This window comes from Salmo trutta, chromosome 29 (assembly GCF_901001165.1).
Source record: "Salmo trutta chromosome 29, fSalTru1.1, whole genome shotgun sequence".
NCBI lineage: Eukaryota > Metazoa > Chordata > Actinopteri > Salmoniformes > Salmonidae > Salmo > Salmo trutta.
This window is the reverse complement of record NC_042985.1, coordinates 39,929,517-39,951,490: the sequence shown is the minus strand read 5'-3', so window position 1 is coordinate 39,951,490 and position 21,974 is coordinate 39,929,517. Positions and strand designations below refer to the sequence as shown.

Here is a 21,974-nt window from a genome sequence, read left to right as displayed (position 1 = left end):
ACTCATCTCTCGGCATGTTCAGCCCATCCATTATCTCAGCCAATAGTGGCTAGAAGGAAGGTTCCTATCTTTTGCCGTGGCTAAACCAACTAGGCTCGTAATTTAACAATTGTATTCGTATTTACAGATGCCATACCATTTTTTATTAAGGCACATGAAAGTTCACATGTTCCAGAAGGCATTTATGCCAGAAAACGCGTTTTAATTAAAAAATAAAGTTTACGTTCAAATGGCTCTCCTGTGAAGTAGTGACGCACGACATACGCCTAGTTTCCTGAAGTGAGTCACAATTATACAAGGGTCAAAGTGTTTCAATTAGGTGTCTCTAATGTAAGCAATAGGCAGTGGTCACTAATTCATTTGCAAAAACACCACTAGCCAAATACGTATGGGGATGGTTTGTCAGGATAAGCTCAATTAGTGACCACGTTTACATGCACACAGTATCCCGGATAGTTGCTCGTATCCTACCTTTTGATATCCGGCTCACGAGTATCCCTGTATCCATAAATAAACAGAATATTCCTCATACATGGAATAGTAACCGAAATATAGACACTGACTGTAGGCCTATAACCTCTCACATGTAACGTAATATAATATTAACTCCCGCAGAAGGATGTATTTCTTGCCGTGAAATGATACAACAAATGTTCATAATTTTGTCTCGGGAACAGGAGTGAAGAAATACGATTTCTTTCAGCATCCCTTGAGAAAATGTGAATGTGCATGTAATGTGTTATCTTTGATACTGCAGACAGTATTTCAGTATTTCAGACAAACTGAAGTCTTATCATAAATGTGTTTCATCGGTTTCTCAGCTTTTCATTTCCTTGAAACCAGTCAAACTGATGACATTTGGACATTTTCACAGGACAATTTTTTTCACTGTTTTTGGATTTAACGTTTTCTCGCTGGCCCCTAGAAAAATTTTGCGGTGTTAAATAGATTACTAATCCATTCATTCTATCAATGTAAGACATTATTCTGGTGAGCACTACTTTATTTAGTCTTCTGGGGCGACAAATTAGGACAGAAGAGAAGCTGCATGTATCTAACTATAGTTGACAAATGGCCTACCAAATGTCGGAAATTATAATATGCCCTACCAAATGTTAGAAATTATGAGCAGAAATGTGTCTAAATTAGGGGTGAAAGTAGCCAGTATGGTATACGGTCCAGTACGGAGTATCAGCAAAATACATTTGAATGGAATTATGGTGGATCGAACTGCATAAGAAGCCTACTTTTTGAAGTGATTTGTTTGACAATCAGATGAAAGCATCATCACACAACACCCATGATATGTGAAACTGAGCCTGCGTAGACTGCAAAAACCAACAGTAAACATGATAAGATGTTTACATGCCAGGCATCGTATAAGGGTTTCTCATAACCGGGATAGAAACTTTTTCGGGTTATTGTAAACGGGATATAATGTTTATATGTGTCAACTCAAAAACAGAACATTTGAGTAGCCTGAATAATAACATGATGTTGGTGTGCATGTAAACGTGGTCAGTGAGGAGTTTGCTAAGTTTTTTACATTAATCCAAGTGGGTTTCGTTATCAGCCGAGTCAAGTTGAACTCAATACAGATATTATTATACTGACCTGTGTAAGCCAATCAAGATTTCGATCTCGCTAAAATAGCGTTTAAATTGGTGACGTCACTCGCTCTGTGACCTTGAATTAATTGTTCACCTTGCTCTGCAAGGGCCGTGGCTTTTGTGGAGTGATGGGTAATTATGCTTCGAGGATGGCTGTTGTCGATGTGTGCAGAGGGTCCCTGGTTCGAGCCCAGGTAGGGGCGAGGAGAGGGACGGAAGCTATACTGTTACACTGACACAACCATTTAGGATACCAGAAAGGGTTTTAAATAGTCATACATAATACCAACAGTCTCCACTGAAGCGGCTGGGGGGCAGTAGACCGCAGCAATAAATAGATGCATATTTTGGCTTATGGCCACTTTTATAACCAACAGCTCACACATTTTGGGGACAGAGATGCTAAGAGAGCATGATGCCATAAGAGAAGATCTTACATAAATAGTCACCCTCCTGCTTTTTTTTGTCTATCACATTTCAAAATGTTGTAATCCACAATGGAACCATCCTTATCCATAATGAAATTACTCAACCAGGTCTCTAAGATAACCAGAACATCTGGGCTAGTGTCATACACCCAGACATCCAGAAAGTCCAGTTTAGACATCACGCTTTGTAAAATGTATATGTAACAGTCCAAGGCCTCTGTGAGAGACAGCAGGAGTATCACAAGAATCTATAGAACTTGATGAGCTAGCCACAATAGGCTTCCTGATTTGGATTCAAATTGCAGAGCTAATAGTAGAATTCAGGTAAATGTGAGCAAAATTACTTGCTAGGCAGGACTTTAGTGGTGACTGTTCTTTCTTACTTCATCTGACCTGACCTCGGACCGCATTCCTCACTCCTCTGTAACTCACGGTTGTCCTACCTTATCTGTTGACTAAAGCCAGACTGTGGCCTTTCTTCTCTCCATAGGATATATGAGATTTAATAATAACATGTTCTGACAGAATGTAAACTTTCTGCACTCCCCTCTTTCACTCAGTAGATTCAGTTCTCATATGGTAACATGAATAAGGATATTTCAAATTTGAAGTTAGAATCCAACAGTCCCCCTTTTTAACAGTAACTCCATACTGTTCAAAATTATATAAACTTGGAAATTACTTATTAATTAACAAAAAATAAAACATGATTAACATTCATAGTTGATTTGTATATTATGGCCTCTGATCTATAACCACACTATGCACACTCGTACAAATAATGGCATTTCAGCTGAAGCTTTTGACTCTCCATTTCCTCCTTCGGGTTCCTAACACAGTGATAGCACAAGACTTGAAAAGCAAAAAGAAACACAAAACCTAGCAAGTAGTAATAATGCGTGAAGCTATACATAATTATATATGCTGTCACGCCCTGACCTTAGAGAGACATTTAATTTCCTCTAGTTTGGTTAGGTCAGGGTGTGATGTGGGGTGGGCAATCTAGTTTTTGTATTTCTTTGTGTTTGGCCGAGTATGGTTCCTAATCAGAGGCAGCTGTCTATCATTGTCTCTGATTGGGAATCATACTTAGGCAGCCCTTTTTCCCACCTTCAGTTGTGGGATCTTGTTTTGTACAGCTCATTGAAAGCCTGCAGAACGTGACGTTCGGTTTCCTTTGTTTGTTATTTTGTTTAGTGTTCTTAGTATAAATAAAATGTAATCATGAGCACTTACCACGCTGCACCTTGGTCCCCTCCTTACGAAGATCGTCACATATGCAAAGAAAAAACGAAGTTTGATAACATGACGATTCCCACTCTCTCTTAGACTGCTTTTGGATACTTTTCTACTGGGTTCCACAAAAATGAAGGCCCTAAAAAACCTCCTCATGCTTTCACCCAGTCTTCCCTGTTAGTCACAGGTTACAAAAGGTGTTGCCACACCATATAATCCCATCGGACCCCATCTCCTTCATCCTCCATGGCCACCCGATATACATGTGCAGTGACCTTAATCAACTTTACCTCCTCTTGAGGTAAATCAGCACTGTAAATACGTTTCAACAGCAATGCTCATGATGTAACCCTTGCTACCACTAACACTGCTTCTTCAGTTGCTGTCCCTACAGCGGGTGCCATGAGAATAGCTATTGCATTGACTCTGTCTCCTGTTCCTGGTCTCCTATTGCTTTTGTGGTTCACTGATCTAGGGCTGAATCTTTCAGATACTCCCTACCTGGGTTTTCTAGCCACCAACATCTCCAACTGACATGCTATGTTCTGCTACAGTCAGTATCTGTGGATAATACTTCCCTGTGCTCAGGTTAGGTACACATCTCTCATCCCAAGGCCAATCTACACCCCTTTGTGAACACCCTCATTAGAGTAAACTTTTGGTCCCAACGATTGATTATCAGCAACCTTCTGACACTTTACTGTTACCATCACTCAGTCCCACTGCTGGTGGTTAGGAATGAGGGAGACATTAGTGCCGTTGGAAGAACATCCAACCTTACAAAATTCTGAGTCACGTGTTTCTTAATCACACGCTGCAGGAGATGTGATGCTATTATTACATCGAACTTCCCTTCCGGTCAGCTGGCCTCCTGTATAATGGAATCTGTAGCTAGTCTTTCAAGAGTTGTACCTTCTTTGATGAACTTGTTAATGTTAACACTATCTCTGCTACTCCCAGCATGATCTGGGTATGCGTGAAGTTCAACTAGTCGTCATAGTAGTCTCTATATTGTGCACAATTAACTGTCCTTCCATTACTATGAGCTATCCCCTGTATTACTCTACACAGAAGAGTGGTATCATTCCACAGACACTCTATTACCCACTTCCTTAATCTAACTGCACTGTCTGATTTACAGTAGCTATTACAGCGAAAACATGCCATGCGATTGTTTGAGGACGGCGCCCCACATCAAAATATTTTTCCACCGGCACAGGTTTCATACATTCCCTTTTTGAAAATCGTCCTCTGATTTGTCATCCAAAGGGTCCCAGCTATAACATGTAGTGTTGTTTTGTTAGATAAAATCATTTTTTATATCCCAAAAGGTCTGTTTAGTTGGCACCATTGATTTGAGTAATCCACTTGTTCAACTTGCAGAGAAAGGAATCCGAAAATCTACCCCTAAACTTTGTTTCAACAAGTGAAATACATTTCTATTTACTCCTCAGACACCCTAAAATGTAATCAAACTATAATATTTATTTCGGAAAGAAGTATGTAGAATAAGAAACAAGTTTTAGCAGGTGCGCAACTTCATTATGGCGCACAAAGACACGTATTTCCAAGACTGTGTCCTCATACAAAAAGTTATTTGTTTTTGAAGTTACAAGCCTGACACCTTGAACGTAGACTGCTGACACCCTGTGGAAGCCATAGGAATTGCATCCAGGGAGCTATTTTACTATATGAGCTTTCACTTGCATTTCTAAGAGGATGGTCTCTCTTTTTCTTTGGATTTTCTCCTACATTATTTTAACATTTCTACAAACTTCAAAGTGTTTTCTTTCCAATAGTACCAATTATATGCATATCCTGGCTTCAGGGCGTGAGCTACAGACAATTTACTTTGGGCAAGTCATTCATGCGGAAATGGAGAAAAAGGGGCATGATCACAAAGAAGTTAATTTATGAGATGCACAGATCTCCACCCCAATCAGATTTGATTCCGCTCTCCCAATTTCCTGTAACGTTAACGCTTAGTTTTTTGGGACTCCATTGAATACACTGATATCGGTCCTGCTTGAACACCCTTATTCTGTCTCAAACACAGGTCCCCTATGTACTTTGCCTCCGGCCACAAATCCGTTTGTACATAAATCATTCCATCTCACCGATAACACGTTCGTCACTACTGCTAGTCAACTTATATAGGTATAAACATACAAAAACATGGTCAAGTCAATTAGTCAATTTCCAGCAATCCCTCATCTGGAACAATGATCACTTCATGTTCCACAACACCTAGAAAACAATGATTTGAACAGGGAAGAGAGAACATACATGTTTACTTTAAAGATGGTCCCGTGTGGCTCAGTTGGTAGAGCATGGTGTTTGCAATGCCAGGGTTGTGGGTTTGATTCCCATGGGGGACCAGTACAGAAAAAAAATATATGAAATGTATGAAAAGTATGCATTCACTACTGCAAGTTGCTCTGGATAAGAGCGTCTGCTAAATGACTAAAATGTAAATGTAATCATTTCACACCACCCTTAGTGAGAATGAGTTTGGGGCAAGAACCGTCCATCCATTCTGTTCTATACCAATGGGATGATAGTGTCCATCATCCTCTGGTGTCAAAGCAAGACACCGTGAAAAAGCCGACTAGGTGAAAAAGCTGTCAATGTGCCCTCGAGCAAGGCACTTAACGCTATTTACTCCTGTAATTCGCACTGGATAAGAGCATCTGGTAAATGACTAAAATGTAAAATGTCCTATAATTTTTCTTTCACTTTGAACATATGGAGTAGGTTGTGTAGGTCAGTAAGAAAAAAATCTAATGTAATCCTTTTTAGATAATATTTTAAGGCAGAAAAATGGGAAAACTGTGCAAGGGATGTATAGACTTTCACTAGGCACTGACTGTATGAAGCAACTGATAGAACCCCTTTTGGTAATACAGTGCACCTCCAGGCTGTGTTAGTGCTATTTGACCAAGAAAGAGAGTGATGGAGTGCTGCATCAGATGACCTGGCCTCCACAATCACACAACCTCAACCCAATTGAGATGGTTTGGGATGAGTTGGACCGCAGAGTGAAGGAAAAGCAGCCAACAAGTGCCCAGCATATGTGGGAACTCCTGCAAGACTGTTGGAAAAGCATTCCAGGTGAAGCTGTTTGAGAGAATGTCAAGGCATCAAGGCAAAGGGTGACTATTTGAAGAATCTCAAATAAACAATATATTTTATAACACTTTTTTGTTACTGCATGATTCCATATGTGTTATTTCATAGTGTTGATGTCTTCACTATTATTCTACAATGTAGAAAATAGTAAAATAAAGAAAAACCCTTGAATGAGTAGGTGTGTCCAGAATTTGTTAGTGGAGTGCCACCACCACTACTGAGGTGTCAACCACCAAAGCATGTAGGCTAAGAGTAAAGAGAACTTAACGTCCATTATCTAAATCAGTGTTGGAAAAAGTACCCAATTGTCATACTTCAGTAAAAATTATAGATATCTTTTTAATAGAAAGTTACTCAAGTAAAAGTGAAAGTCGCCCAATAAAATACTACTTGGGTAAAATTATTTGGTTTTACATATACTTAAGTATCAAATGTAATTGCTAAAATATACTTAAGTATCAAATGTAGAAGTAAAATTATAAATTATTTAAAAGAAAACTACCATTTTTTTTGTTTTTAGGGATAGCCAGGGGCACACTCCAACACCAAGACATTATTTACAAAAGATGCATTTGTGTTTCGTGAGTCTGCCAGACCATAGGCAGTAGGGATGACCGTGTGTGAATTTCACCATTTTCTGGTCCTGCTAAGCATTGAGAATTGAACAATTACTTTTGGTTGTCAGGGAAAATGTATAGAGTACAGTATTTTCTATAGGAATGTAGTGAAGTAAAACTTGTCAAAAATATAAATAGTAAAGTACAGATAAGTAAAAATACTACTTAAGTAGTTTTTTGGGGTAAGTACTTTATACCACTGATGTAAATGACTACTGACACGCCTCCATTACTACTGACGAATGTATTTATGATAATGTATCTGGGACCACTCTATAAAATGTGACCGTGCTCTCCCTGCTCTCCTCCGACATTAATTTGTGTTTGAACAGAGCGAGTCGGTCGGGCTTGGCTTTCCCCTCTCCGTCTGCCCCCCTAATTTATGCTTCCAATTAGAGATAAGGATCATAAGGAAGAGGGCTGACAATCTCTTAATACAGCACATTAAAGGGATGTGCAACAGTCATCCCAGCACTAATTAAGTCAATTCCATTTCCTAGCGTGGAATCGTAATGCAATTATTTGTTTGGTGGATTTGGAGGAACTCGGAATTACAGGAATTTCCATTGGTCGCTCAACAAGCATGAACGGGCCAATTTTCAGGGAGCCGTGATGATTCAGTCGGTTCCTACACCACCCGGTGCTGGAAAGCAATCTAGGACTCTAATCGAAAGTCAAATAGCAAAGCTGTGTATATAAGCGTGTCTCCAAAAGTAGTGAATCAGCAACAGGCTCAGGTAGGCAGTGGGATGGTTGAGCTGGAGGTCACTGGAGCTGCTGTGGGGGAGGGAATCTCTCCCTTACACCCCATTTATGCTGATTGCAGTAAAATGATAATTAGACACGTAGATACACTGAGTCAATATAAGTGTAATTAATTCTTAAGTGCGAGGTGTATTAGTACAATCAGGCTCTTAATGAGGGGCCTGATATAACTTATTTCTAAGGGGATCCAGTCAAATGAACAGCACTAATGGGTTTTGGCACAGTGCTGCATGGTTGTTTATTGCACTGATGCATCAGTTTGTATATTTAGAATGCTTTTATACCAAAACCGGGGTGATCATTATGTGAGCAAATGGATGGTGAGGGGTGAGGGGGCCTGTGTGAGGAGGCCTGTGTGTTTATGTAGTGTGTGTGTACACGCACACATGCAGTAAAACGTGTACACACACAACACTATAAAGAGTTTTTTTCCCATTTAGACTCATCCTTCAAATCCTGTCATTAATTAAACTTACTGAAAGAAATTGAGACCTGCACACTGTCAAACTTTTCTCCACTAACTTTTTGGGCACAATGGTGTCACTAAGTGCTTACAGAACCCAGCCTTCCCTTGCTCTACCATGCCCTTTTTCTATCTAGCTCTGATTGATTGGATCTTCTGGTCCTGAGACTTCAGTGTGTTAGTAGAACAGGTTTGTGAACTCAGCCCCAGGACCAGCTGGATGAGAGGATGTCACGATTCCCACCGACGGTGGCGCCCCCTCCTGCTCGGGTGGCGCTCGGCGGTCGTCGTCACCGGCCTATTAGCTGCCACTGATTCCCCTTTTTGGTTTTCCCTTTTTTTGGTTTTGTGCACCTGGTTTGAGTGTGGTTAATTAGCGGGGCTATTTATGTGAGCTGGTCCGCTTCCGTGTTGTGCGGGATTATTTCATGTTAACGTTTCATGTTCGTGTCGGCGCTAGTCTACGCCGTGTGTACTTTCTCCCCTGTGTTTGGGAATATTTTGTTTCAGTAGTGAGTCTACATTAAATACGCCACTACCCTGTGCTCGCTGCTTCCTGTGCCTCATTCCTTCACCACGACTGCCAATCCGTTACAGAATCCCGCACCACCTAAAAAGGCATGGAATCAGCAGGAGCAGCGGCCACCCCTGTCCCCTCGATGGAGGAACGCGTCCTCCACCACACTACGGTCCTCCACCGCATAGGATCCGCGATGGACCAGATGATGGAGAGGATGGACAGATGGGAGAGAAGTGGTCTCCTCTCTCCACCTCCGGCTCCTCCGATGCAGCCACCTCCTCCTCCCACTACGTCTGGCTCAGGCGCGCTTCGTCTGGCGCTCCCGAGGGAGTACGATGGGGCGGCGGCTGGGTGCCAGGGATTTCTGCTCCAGCTCGAGCTGTACCTGGCCACCGTCAGACCTGCTCCCTCGGGAGAGGAGAGCGTGAGTGCCCTCGTTTCCTGCCTGACGGGCCGAGCTCTGGAGTGGGCTAATGCGGTCTGGAATGGCCCAGACTCGGCGAGGGACCATTATCCAGAGTTCACCCGCCGCTTTCGGGCCGTGTTCGATCACCCTCCGGAGGGAAGAGCGGCGGGTGAACGGCTGTTCCACCTCAGGCAGGAGACGAGGAGCGCTCAGGACTTCGCGTTGGAGTTCAGGACCTTGGCTGCTGGGGCGGGGTGGAACGACAGGGCCCTCATAGACCACTATAGATGCAGTCTCCGGGCGGACGTCCGTAGGGAGCTGGCCTGTCGAGATGCAGCTCTATCCCTGGACGAGCTCATCGACATGTCCATTCGTTTGGACAATCTGCTGGCTGCCCGCGGGCGTTCGGAGAGGGTCCTGCCCGTTCCACCTTCGTGCACCCCCGCCCCTACCCCTATGGAGGTGGGGGGGGCCGTGCCAAGGGACACCGGAGGAGCTGGCTCCTCCTGCCCCAGCTGTGGTCGGAGAGGACACACGGCCGACCGGTGCTGGAGGAGCCAGTCTGGGAGTCGAGAGGGCAGGCAGAACACTTCTCGGTCACCCCAGGTGAGTCGGCACCAGATTCACCCAGAACCCCCTGTTGGTCACGTGTTCTTACCTGTTTTGTTTCCTAATTTTTTTCCCTCTTCCCAGCATAGGGCGCTAGTCGATTCAGGCGCAGCTGGGAACTTTATGGATCGTGGACTTGCCATTAAGCTGGGCATTCCGCGGGTGCCGTTAGATTCCCCCTTCCCCGTGCACTCCCTAGATAGCCGACCATTAGGGTCAGGGCTAGTCAGGGAGTCTACGGTGCCACTGGACATGGTAACGCAGGGGAATCATAAGGAACGCATTAGTTTTTTCCTTATTGATTCGCCTGCGTTTCCGGTGGTGCTGGGGGTCCCCTGGCTGGCTGGTCACAATCCCCGTATTTCGTGGAAACAGGGGGTTCTCCAGGGGTGGTCAGAGGAGTGTTCAGGGAGGTGTCTAGGAGTTTCCATAGGTGCCACGTCGGTGGAGAGTCCAGACCAGGTGTCCCCCGTGCGCATTCCCCCTGAGTACGCCGATTTGGCGATCGCCTTCTGTAAAAAGAGGGCGACTAAATTACCACCCCATCGACAGGGGGATTGCGCGATAGACCTCCAGGTTAACGCTGCACTTCCCAGGAGTCACGTGTACCCCTTGTCACAGGAGGAGACAGCGGCTATGGAGACATATGTCACTGAATCCCTGGGACAGGGGTACATTCGGCCCTCCATCTCACCCGCCTCCTCGAGTTTCTTTTTTGTGAAGAAAAAGGAGGGAGGTCTGCGTCCGTGCATTGATTACAGAGGTCTAAACGCTATCACGGTGGGGTTTAGTTACCCACTACCTCTCATCGCTACGGCGGTGGAATCATTTCACGGAGCAAAGTTCTTCACAAAACTGGATCTTAGGAGCGCGTATAACCTGGTGCGTATCAAGAAGGGAGACGAGTGGAAAACAGCCTTTAGTACCACATCGGGCCATTATGAGTACCTCGTCATGCCGTATGGGTTGAAAAATGCTCCAGCCGTCTTTCAATCCTTTGTTGACGAGATTCTCAGGGACCTGCACGGGCAGGGCGTGATAGTCTATATCGATGACATTCTGATATATTCCGCCACCCGCTCCGCGCATGTGTCCCTGGTGCGCAAGGTGCTTGGTAGACTGCTGGAGCATGACCTATACGTTAAGGCTGAGAAGTGTGTGTTTTCCAAACGAGCCGTTTCCTTTCTGGGTTATCGCATTTCCACCACGGGGGTGGTGATGGAGTGTGACCGCGTTAAGGCCGTGCGTAATTGGCCGACTCCAACCACGGTGAAGGAGGTGCAGCGGTTCTTAGGCTTTGCCAATTACTACCGGAGGTTTATCCGGGGTTTTGGCCAGGTAGCGGCTCCCATTACCTCACTGCTGAAGGGGGGGCCGGTGCGTTTGCGATGGTCGACGGAGGCGGAGGGAGCCTTAAAGAAGTTGAAGACCCTGTTCACCGACGCACCCGTGTTGGCGCACCCGGACCCGTCTCTAGCATTCATAGTGGAGGTGGACGCATCCGAGGCTGGGGTGGGTGCCGTGCTATCACAGCGCTCGGGTACGCCATCGAAACTCCGCCCCTGCGCTTTCTTTTCGAGGAAGCTCAGTTCGGCGGAGCGTAACTATGATGTGGGGGACAGGGAGTTGCTAGCGGTGGTAAAAGCTTTGAGGGTGTGGCGGCACTGGCTTGAGGGGGCTAAACACCCCTTTCTCATCTGGACCGACCACCGAAACCTGGAGTACATCCGGGCAGCGAGGAGACTGAATCCGCGTCAGGCAAGGTGGGCCATGTTCTTCGCCCGGTTTAGGTTCACTATCTCCTATAGACCGGGTTCCCTTAACACTAGAGCCGACGCGCTGTCCCGTCTCTATGACACGGAGGACCGGTCCATCGATCCAACTCCCATCATTCCAGCGTCTAGGCTGGTGGCACCGGTGGTATGGGAGGTGGACGCGGACATCGAGCGGGCATTAGTGTTGGAACCTGCGCCTGCGCAGGTTCCCGTGGGTTGCATGTATGTGCCGCTCGGTGTTCGTGATCGTTTGATTCGATGGGCGCACACGCTACCTACGGCGGGTCATCCTGGTGTGGCGAGGACAGTGCGGAGTCTCAGGGGGAAGTACTGGTGGCCCACCTTGGCTAAGGACGTGAGGTCCTATGTCTCTTCCTGTTCGGTGTGCACTCAGAGTAAGGCTCCTAGGCATCTACCGAGAGGGAAGTTACAGCCCCTCCCCGTTCCACAACGGCCATGGTCGCACCTGTCTAAAGATTTCTTGACAGATCTTCCCCCCTCTCAGGGGAACACTGCGATTCTGGTGGTTGTGGATCGGTTCTCTAAGTCCTGCCGTCTCCTCCCATTGCCCGGTCTCCCTACGGCCCTGCAGACTGCGGAGGCCCTATTTACCCACGTCTTCCGGCACTACGGGGTGCCGGAGGACATTGTCTCTGATCGAGGTTCCCAGTTCACATCCAGGGTCTGGAGGGCGTTTATGGAGCGGCTGGGGGTCTCGGTCAGTTTGACCTCCGGTTTTCACCCCGAGAGCAATGGGCAGGCGGAGAGGGTGAACCAGGAGGTGGGCAGGTTTCTGAGGTCGTATTGCCAGGACCGGCCAGGGGAGTGGGCGAGGTACATTCCCTGGGCTGAGTTAGCCCAGAACTCACTTCGCCACTCCTCTACTAACATGTCACCCTTTCAGTGTGTTTTGGGTTACCAGCCGGTCCTGGCACCATGGCACCGGAGTCAGACCGAGGCTCCTGCGGTGGAGGACTGGGTACAGCACTCCAAGGAGACCTGGAGAGCCGTCCAGGACTCCCTAAAGGAGGCCAGTGGACGGCAGAAGAGGAGTGCTGACCGCCACCGCAGTGAGGCACCCGTGTTCGTACCGGGAGACAGGGTCTGGCTCTCGACCCGGAACCTGCCCCTCTGCGTGCCCTGCCGGAAGCTGGGGCCGCAGTGTGTGGGGCCATTTAAAGTCCTGAGGAGGATAAACGAGGTGTGTTATCGGTTACAACTCCCTTCCTATTACCGTATTAACCCCTCGTTTCATGTGTCTCTCCTCAGGCCGGTGGTAGCTGGTCCCCTGCAGGAAGGTGAGGTGCTGGAGGTCCCTCCACCCCCTCTGGACATCGGGGGGTCCCCGGCGTACAGCGTACGGGCCATTCTGGACTCGAGACGCCGGGCGAAGGGCCTGCAGTACCTCGTGGACTGGGAGGGGTACGGCCCGGAGGAGAGGTGCTGGGTGCCGGCGGAGGACGTCTTGGACCCATCCATGTTGAAGGATTTCCATCGCCTCCGTCCGGATTGCCCTGCGCCTCGCCCTCCGGGTCGTCCTCGAGGCCGGTGTCGGCGCGCTGCGGGAGCCGCGCGTCAGGAGGGGGGTACTGTCACGATTCCCACCGACGGTGGCGCCCCCTCCTGCTCGGGTGGCGCTCGGCGGTCGTCGTCACCGGCCTATTAGCTGCCACTGATTCCCCTTTTTGGTTTTCCCTTTTTTTGGTTTTGTGCACCTGGTTTGAGTGTGGTTAATTAGCGGGGCTATTTATGTGAGCTGGTCCGCTTCCGTGTTGTGCGGGATTATTTCATGTTAACGTTTCATGTTCGTGTCGGCGCTAGTCTACGCCGTGTGTACTTTCTCCCCTGTGTTTGGGAATATTTTGTTTCAGTAGTGAGTCTACATTAAATACGCCACTACCCTGTGCTCGCTGCTTCCTGTGCCTCATTCCTTCACCACGACTGCCAATCCGTTACAGAGGACTATTTTCTTTGCTCAGCTCTGGGCATTGCAGGCCTTGGTAATGATATGAGAGGGGGTCACTGTATTTGAGATGTTTCCAAAAATGAATTGCTCTTTATTGAGTTTTTATTATAAGTGGATATTGGCCTAATTCTGCCCTGCATGCATTGTTTGTAGGTTTCCTGTAGCAGAATCTTACAAAACTCTGCATGCAGGTTTTCAATTGGGTGTTTGCCCCATTGTGTGATATCTTGTTTTGCAAGTGGACCCCACATCTCACTGGCATAAGTTGCAATTGGTTCAATGACACATTCAATTAGTTTTAGCCAAATTTGAATAGGTATTATCATTTCAATGTGTTTTTTAATGGCGTAGAATGCCCTTCATGCTTTCTCTCTCAGTTCATTCACTGCCTCATTAAGGTGTCCAGTTGAGCTTATTTTTAAACCTAAGTAATTGTAGTGTGTGCAGTACTCTCTGTTTTTTGTAGCAATTGAGAACTTTGTCCTAATTCCCTGAGATCTGGACCTTCTCTGGAAAATTATTATTTTTGTCTTTTGGGGGTTTACTGCCAGTACCCAGGTCTGGCAGTACTGCTCTACCAGGTCCAGGCTCTGCTGTAGGCCATGTGCTGTGGGTGACAGCAGGCACAAGTCATCTGTGAAGAACAGGCATTTAACCTCTGAATTGTGGAGACTAACACCAGGGGCTGAGGATTTTTCTAGAAAAGTGGCCAATTCATTGATGTAAATATTGAACAGTACATTGATTTAATTGTCATATGTTTTACCACCTACACCATTTTCAATAACTTTGTAGAACAGTCCTGTATGCCAAATAGAATCAAATTGTTTTTGGAAGTTGATAAAGCAAGCGTACATTTTGGTGGACATGTTTAACTATCAGGGTGTGTAGGGTGTAAATATAATCGGTCGTGGGATGTTTTGGTATAAATCCAATTTGGTTTTTACCCAAGATATTGTGCGTATTAAGGACATTTAGAACTCTTACATTTATGATACTACAGAAAACCTTTCCCAGGTTACTGTTCACACAAATGCCTCCATAATAGTTAGGGTCAAATTTGACTCCGTTCTTAAAGATTGGGGTTATGAGTACTTGATTCCAGATATCAGGGAAATAACCTACACTCAGGATCAAATTAAACAGTTTTAATATAGCCAATTGAAATTTTGCACTAGTGAATTTGAGCATCTCATTTAGGATGTCATCAGGTCCGTAATTGGGGAGTCCAATAGATTTTGATTGTCCTTTATAGCTTTTTGTAAGCCATTCAACCTCTCATGAATTTGGCATTGTTCTGCGTTTGCATCAGTTTGAACGGTGTTGTAGTGTTTTAATATGGGCTGTTCATATGTCACCATTTTGTATCGCTAATTCCTCTAGTTTCGATTTTTTTTTAGGTTTTAAAAATTTGGCCAGAAGTTGTTTGCGTTTATGGTCTTTCCAATTAGTGTCAGCTGCTTGCTGTTGTACTGTGCTTTTTTGTTTCTGACTGTACATTTATAGAGTTAAAGTTTAACAGTAATTAAGGTGTAATTCACCATTATTTGGGTCTCTGTGCTTTTGGTTTGATAGTGTTCCAAGTTTTTTCCTCATAATTTTACAATCTGCATCAAACCAGTTGTCATCTGTGGTCTTTAAAAAAAAAATGTTTTTATCAATTGCAGTTGTGCTTCTTTTGCCGTTAGCCTGAATATATTGTTGATGTTTTATACTGCTTCGACAGAGCTGCAACAGATCCCTTCCGCTGTTGTTTCTATGGGGAAGATTAAAACAGTTAGAAACAGTATGGCCTGCAATAAAGCTGTTCCCTCGTGTGGTCGTTAGGACAAGTAGTGTTCCTGTGCGCGCATTTGTGTCCCCACAGATGAGCATATTTCCCTGGGCCTGGAAATGGCATGTCTCTTCCACAAGGGTGGGGAATATCTCCTCTGAGTAATATGGGGATTCTGAGGGGGGATATATATATATATATATATACCAATTTTGAGAATCAATTCGATTTTGTAGTTCGGATTTGTACCAAATGATCAACACTCCAGAGACTGCTTCTATTTACAGCCGTGTTTCTGTAATGGCACAATTACCTCTCTGTAGCCTATGGAACAGTGAGTGACAATGTCTACCTTTGTTACGGCTTGGTAATCGTGGAGGAAGAATGAGGTGCAGGAAGCAGCGAACACAGGGTAGTGGTGTTTTTAATATACACTCACACAAAAAACAGGCCAGCTAAACTAAATAGCCCCTCTAATGGCTAATTGACCACAGGTGTCACAAAATAAAAAAAGGGAAAAGCAAAAGGGAATCGGTGGCAGCTAATAGGCCGGTGACGACGACCGCCGAGCGCCACCCGAGCAGGAGGGGGCGCCACCGTCGGTGGGAATCGTGACAGTACCCCCCTCCTGACGCGCGGCTCCCGCAGCGCGCCGACACCGGCCTCGAGGTCGACCCGGAGGGCGAGGCGCAGGGCGATCCGGACGGAGGTGGTGGAACTCCCTCAACATAGATGGGTCCAGGACGTCCGCCGCCGGCACCCAGCACCTCTCCTCCGGGCCGTACCCCTCCCAGTCAACGAGGTACTGTAGGCCCCTCCACCGGAGTCTCGAGTCCAGTATGGCCCGTATGCTGTACGCCGGGGACCCCCCGATGTCCAGAGGGGGCGGAGGGACCTCCGGCACCTCATCTTCGTGAAGGGGACCAGCTACCACCGGCCTGAGGAGAGACACATGAAACGAGGGGTTAATACGGTAATAGGAAGGGAGTTGCAACCGATAACACACCTCGTTTATTCTCCTCAGGACTTTGAAGGGCCCCACACACTGCGGCCCCAGCTTCCGGCAGGGCACGCAGAGGGGCAGGTTCCGGGTTGAGAGCCAGACCCTGTCTCCCGGTGCGAACACGGGCGCCTCACTGCGGTGGCGGTCAGCACTCCTCTTCTGCCGCGCACTGGCCTCCTTTAGTGAGTCCTGGACGGCTCTCCAGGTCTCCTTGGAGTGCTGGACCCAGTCCTCCACCGCAGGAGCCTCGGTCTGACTCCGGTGCCATGGTGCCAGGACCGGCTGGTAACCTAACACACACTGAAAGGGTGATATGTTAGTAGAGGAGTGGCGAAGTGAGTTCTGGGCTAACTCAGCCCAGGGAATATACCTCGCCCACTCCCCTGGCCGGTCCTGGCAATACGACCTCAGGAACCTGCCCACCTCCTGGTTCACCCTCTCCGCCTGCCCATTGCTCTCGGGGTGATAACCGAAGGTCAAACTGACCGAGACCCCCAGCCGCTCCATAAACGCTTTCCAGACCCTGGATGTGAACTGGGAACCTCGATCAGAGACAATGTCCTCCGGCACCCCGTAGTGCCGGAAGACGTGGGTAAATAGGGCCTCCGCAGTCTGCAGGGCCGTAGGGAGACCGGGCAATGGGAGGAGACGGCAGGACTTAGAGAACCGATCCACAACCACCAGAATCGCCGTGTTCCCCTGAGAGGGGGGAAGATCTGTCAGGAAGTCGATGGACAGGTGCGACCATGGTCGTTGTGGAACGGGGAGGGGCTGTAACTTCCCTCTTGGTAGATGCCTAGGAGCCTTACTCTGGGCACACACCGAACAGGAAGAGACATAGGACCTCACGTCCTTAGCTAAGGTGGGCCACCAGTACTTCCCCCTTAGACTCCGCACTGTCCTCGCCTCACCAGGATGACCCGCAGTGGGTAGCGTGTGCGCCCACCGAATCAAACGATCACGAACACCGAGCGGCACATACATGCGCCCCAAGGGCACCTGCGCAGGCGCAGGTTCTAACACCAATGCCCGCTCGATGTCCGCGTCCACCTCCCATACCACAGGTGCCACCAGCCTAGACGCTGGAATGATGGGAGTTGGATCGATGGGCCGGTCCTCCGTGTCATAGAGACGGGACAGCGCGTCGGCCTTAGTATTCAGGGAACCCGGTCTATCGGAGATGGTAAACCTAAACCGGGCGAAGAACATAGCCCACCTCGCCTGACGTGGATTCAGTCTCCTCGCTGCCCGGATGTACTCCAGGTTTCGGTGGTCGGTCCAGATGAGAAAGGGGTGTTTAGCCCCCTCAAGCCAGTGCCGCCACACCCTCAGAGCTTTGACCACTGCTAGCAACTCCCTGTCCCCCACATCGTAGTTACGCTCCGCCGAACTGAGCTTCTTCGAAAAGAAAGCGCCGGGGCGGAGTTTCAATGGCACACCCGAGCGCTGTGATAGCACGGCACCCACCCCAGCCCCGGACGCGTCCACCTCCACTACGAACGCTAAAGACGGGTCCGGGTGCGCCGACACGGGTGCGTCGGTGAACAGCGTCTTCAACTTCTTGAAGGCTCCGTCCGCCTCCGTCGACCATCGCAAACGCACCGGCCCCCCCTTCAGCAGTGAGGTAATGGGAGCCGCTACCTGGCCAAAACCCCGGATAAACCTCCGGTAGTAATTGGCAAAGCCTAAAAACCGCTGCACCTCCTTCACCGTGGTTGGAGTCGGCCAATTACGCACGGCCTTAACGCGGTCACACTCCATCACCACCCCCGTGGTGGAAATGCGATAACCCAGAAAGGAGACGGCTCGTTTGGAAAACTCACACTTCTCAGCCTTAACGTATAGGTCATTCTCCAGCAGTCTACCAAGCACCTTGCGCACCAGGGACACATGCGCGGAGCGGGTGGCGGAATATATCAGAATGTCATCGATATAGACTATCACGCCCTGCCCGTGCAGGTCCCTGAGAATCTCGTCAACAAAGGATTGAAAGACGGCTGGAGCATTTTTCAATCCATACGGCATGACGAGGTACTCATAATGGCCTGATGTGGTACTAAAGGCGGTTTTCCACTCGTCTCCCTTCTTGATACGCACCAGATTATACGCACTCCTGAGATCCAGTTTTGTGAAGAACTGTGCTCCGTGAAATGATTCCACCGCCGTAGCGATGAGAGGTAGTGGGTAACTAAACCCCACCGTAATAGCGTTTAGACCTCGGTAATCAATGCACGGACGCAGACCTCCCTCCTTTTTCTTCACAAAAAAGAAACTCGAGGAAGCGGGTGAGATGGAGGGCCGAATGTACCCCTGTCCCAGGGATTCCGTGACATATGTCTCCATAGCCGCAGTCTCCTCCTGTGACAAGGGGTACACGTGACTCCTGGGAAGCGCAGCGTCAACCTGGAGATCTATCGCACAATCCCCCTGTCGATGAGGTGGTAATTTAGTCGCCCTCTTTTTACAAAAAGCGATCGCCAAATCGGCGTATTCAGGGGAATGCGCACGGTGGACACCTGGTCTGGACTCTCCACCGACGTGGCACCTATGGAAACTCCTAGACACCTACCTGAACACTCCTCTGACCACCCCTGGAGATCCCCCTGTTTCCACGAAATACGGGGATTGTGACCAGCCAGCCAGGGGACCCCCAGCACCACCGGAAACGCAGGCGAATCAATAAGGAAAAAACTAATGCGTTCCTTATGATTCCCCTGCGTTACCATGTCCAGTGGCACCGTAGACTCCCCTGACTAGCCCTGACCCTAATGGCCGGCTATCTAGGGAGTGCACAGGGAAAGGGGAATCTATCGGCACCCGCGGAATGCCCAGCTTAATGGCAAGTCCACGGTCCATAAAATTCCCAGCTGCGCCTGAATCGACTAGCGCCCTATGCTGGGAAGAGGGAAAAAAATTTGTAAACAAAACAGGTAAAAACACGTGACCAACAGGGGGTTCTGGGTGAATCTGGTGCTGACTCACCTGAGGTGACCGAGAAGTGTTCTGCCTGCCATCTCGACTCCCAGACTGGCTCCTCCAGCACCGGTCGGCCGTGTGTCCTCTCCGACCAAAGCTGGTGCAGGAGGAGCCACTTCCTCCGGTGCCCCTTTGCACGGCCCCCCCTACCTCCGTAGGGGTAGGGGCGGGGGTGCACGGGGGTGGAACGGGCAGGACCCTCTCCGAACGCCCGCGGGCAGCCAGCAAATTGTCCAGTCGTATGGACATATCTATGAGCTCGTCCAGGGACAGAGCTGTGTCCCGACAGGCCAGCTCCCTGCGGACGTCCGCCCGGAGACTGCAGCGGTAGTGGTCTATGAGGGCCCTGTCGTTCCACCCCGCCCCAGCAGCCAAGGTCCTGAACTCCAGCGCGAAGTCCTGGGCACTCCTCGTCTCCTGCCTGAGGTGGAACAGCCGTTCACCCGCCGCTCTTCCTTCCGGAGGGTGGTCGAACACGGCCCGAAAGCGGCGGGTGAACTCTGGGTAGTGGTCCCTCGCCGAGTCTAGACCGTTCCAGACCGCATTAGCCCACTCCAGAGCTCGGCCCGTCAGGCAGGAAACGAGGGCACTCACGCTCTCCTCCCCCGTGGGAGCAGGTCTGACGGTGGCCAGGTACAGCTCAAGCTGGAGCAAAAATCCCTGGCACCCAGCCGCCGCCCCATCGTACTCCCTCGGGAGCGCCAAACGAAGCGCGCCAGAGCCAGACGTCATGGGGGGCGAAGATGGCTGTATCGGGGGAGGTGGAGGTGGAGAGAGGATACCACTTCTCTCCCATCGGTCCATCCTCTCCATCATCTGGTCCATTGCCGATCCGATGCGATGGAGGACTGTCGTGTGGTGGAGTACGCGTTCCTCCATCGAGGGCAGAGGAGTGGCCGCTGCTCCCGCTGATTCCATGCCTTTTATCTTGGTGCGGGATTCTGTTACGGCTTGGTAATCGTGGAGGAGGAATGAGGCGCAGGAAGCAGCGAACACAGGGTAGTGGTGTTTTTAATATACACTCACACAAAAAACAAATGTTCCCACACACAGGGGAGAAAATACATACGGCGTCAAACAACGTCGACACGAACATAAGCCGTCTGTCAAAGAAACAATCATTAATCCCGCACGAACAGGAGCGGGCCAGCTAAACTAAATAGCCCCTCTAATGGCTAATTGACCACAGGTGTCACAAAATAAAAAAAGGGAAAAGCAAAAGGGAATCGGTGGCAGCTAATAGGCCGGTGACGACGACCGCCGAGAGCCACCCGAGCAGGAGGGGGCGCCACCGTCGGTGGGAATCGTGACAACCTTACACCATATCTCCTGAAGAATGATTAATTCAACATCGTTAAATAGTTTTTTAAACTCCATTCCAAAGGTTGAGTTCATGCCCTGAATGTTGCAAAAAGAAGGAATAGCAGAAATACAGTAACTACTAACTACTAAGTTGTTAAGAGTGAGAGAGAACAAATGTTTGCTGTTATCCATTGTTACAGTTTTTTTTATTCATTGAACAAGTCAACTTTTAGTACAATAGCTGTGTCCGTGCATGCGTGCAGTGTGCGTTTAGAGCAGATGTACTGGAGGAGCTGTTAAATCTCACTCAATCCTACAGAATTCTCCTGTCCTCTGAGGGCCTCCGCATAGCTGCACTGGTCCTGCTGTTGGGCCCTGTGGAGGGGAGGGGGGCCAGGTCTGGGCCGGGGTCTGCCTCTCTGGTCTGGTAGAGGTGGTGGTCTGGTGTGGGGTAGTAAGCTGGGCCTGCTCCAGTCTGACTGCGCCGATGGAGGTGGTGATGCTCTGGTGGTGGGTGGGGCCTGTGGGGTGCTCTGGGTCTGGTGGGGCGTTGAATGGGCCTGGGGCTCCTTGGTGGTGCATTGGTCTGGTAGGGGTCTCTGGGTGGTCCTCTGTCTAGTGCGGTATGGGGTGTGGTCTACCAAGTGCTACTTCCTTTAGAGACATGGCAACCATCGCTACTGTCTGCTTCCTCAGGTGGGAGTGGTCGTGGAGGTGCTCTGGGGTGATTGTTGGGTGGTGAAGAACTTGCATGTTCGTGAGTAAGCCACACCCTCTGGTGATGTCAGCATTGACTTTTTGAATGGTACGGGGATGAAAGTCTTTGCCGGGCAGCAGAGGAGATGGTGATGTGGGAGTTGGGGAACTACTCAGAGGCCCTCTCTGCTACTCTGTTGACCAGGCTGCCTACTCTCTCCTGCTCCTCTCACAGGTTGTTTGTGCCGGTGTGAATAATAGTGTGGCCTGGTGTGCCAAAGTCATCCTGCGTTTCTGGGCACCATATTTTGGACACCTTGTAGTGGTGGAAGAGTTTATCCTTTTGGATGAATTTCCCATTTGAGTCAATGAGGATGGCCTCCTCAGTGGGTTTTTACCAGAGTAGTGGGTTTACGGTGTAGGGCTGGGGCTGGGGTACACAGGTCCTGTGTACAAGGAGGGGTGTGTCACGGGGGGCTAGAGAGCTTATCTCTGTAGTAAGTGTCCCCATGTGAGCCTCCTTGCTGACTGGGGTGTGGGTAAAGGGCGGTCGGTATGGGGGGTGGTGAGGGGCTGCAGCTTCTCTCTAGGAGTCTCTATAGTCTGTTCTCTGTGCTGCAGCCCCCTGTTATTGACAGAACTCCTTTGCCATCTCTTCCTTTACCTGCACTAGCTCTCTCCTCATGGTGGCTTTTACCT

At 48.9% G+C, this 21,974-nt stretch overlaps 1 protein-coding gene across 1 annotated transcript in view; it reads left to right on the top strand.

The window, feature by feature from the left end:
- Positions 1-21,974, top strand: part of LOC115167609 (protein kinase C-binding protein NELL1-like) — a 500,899-nt gene that overhangs the window by 437,340 nt on the left and 41,585 nt on the right. The window lies entirely within an intron of this gene.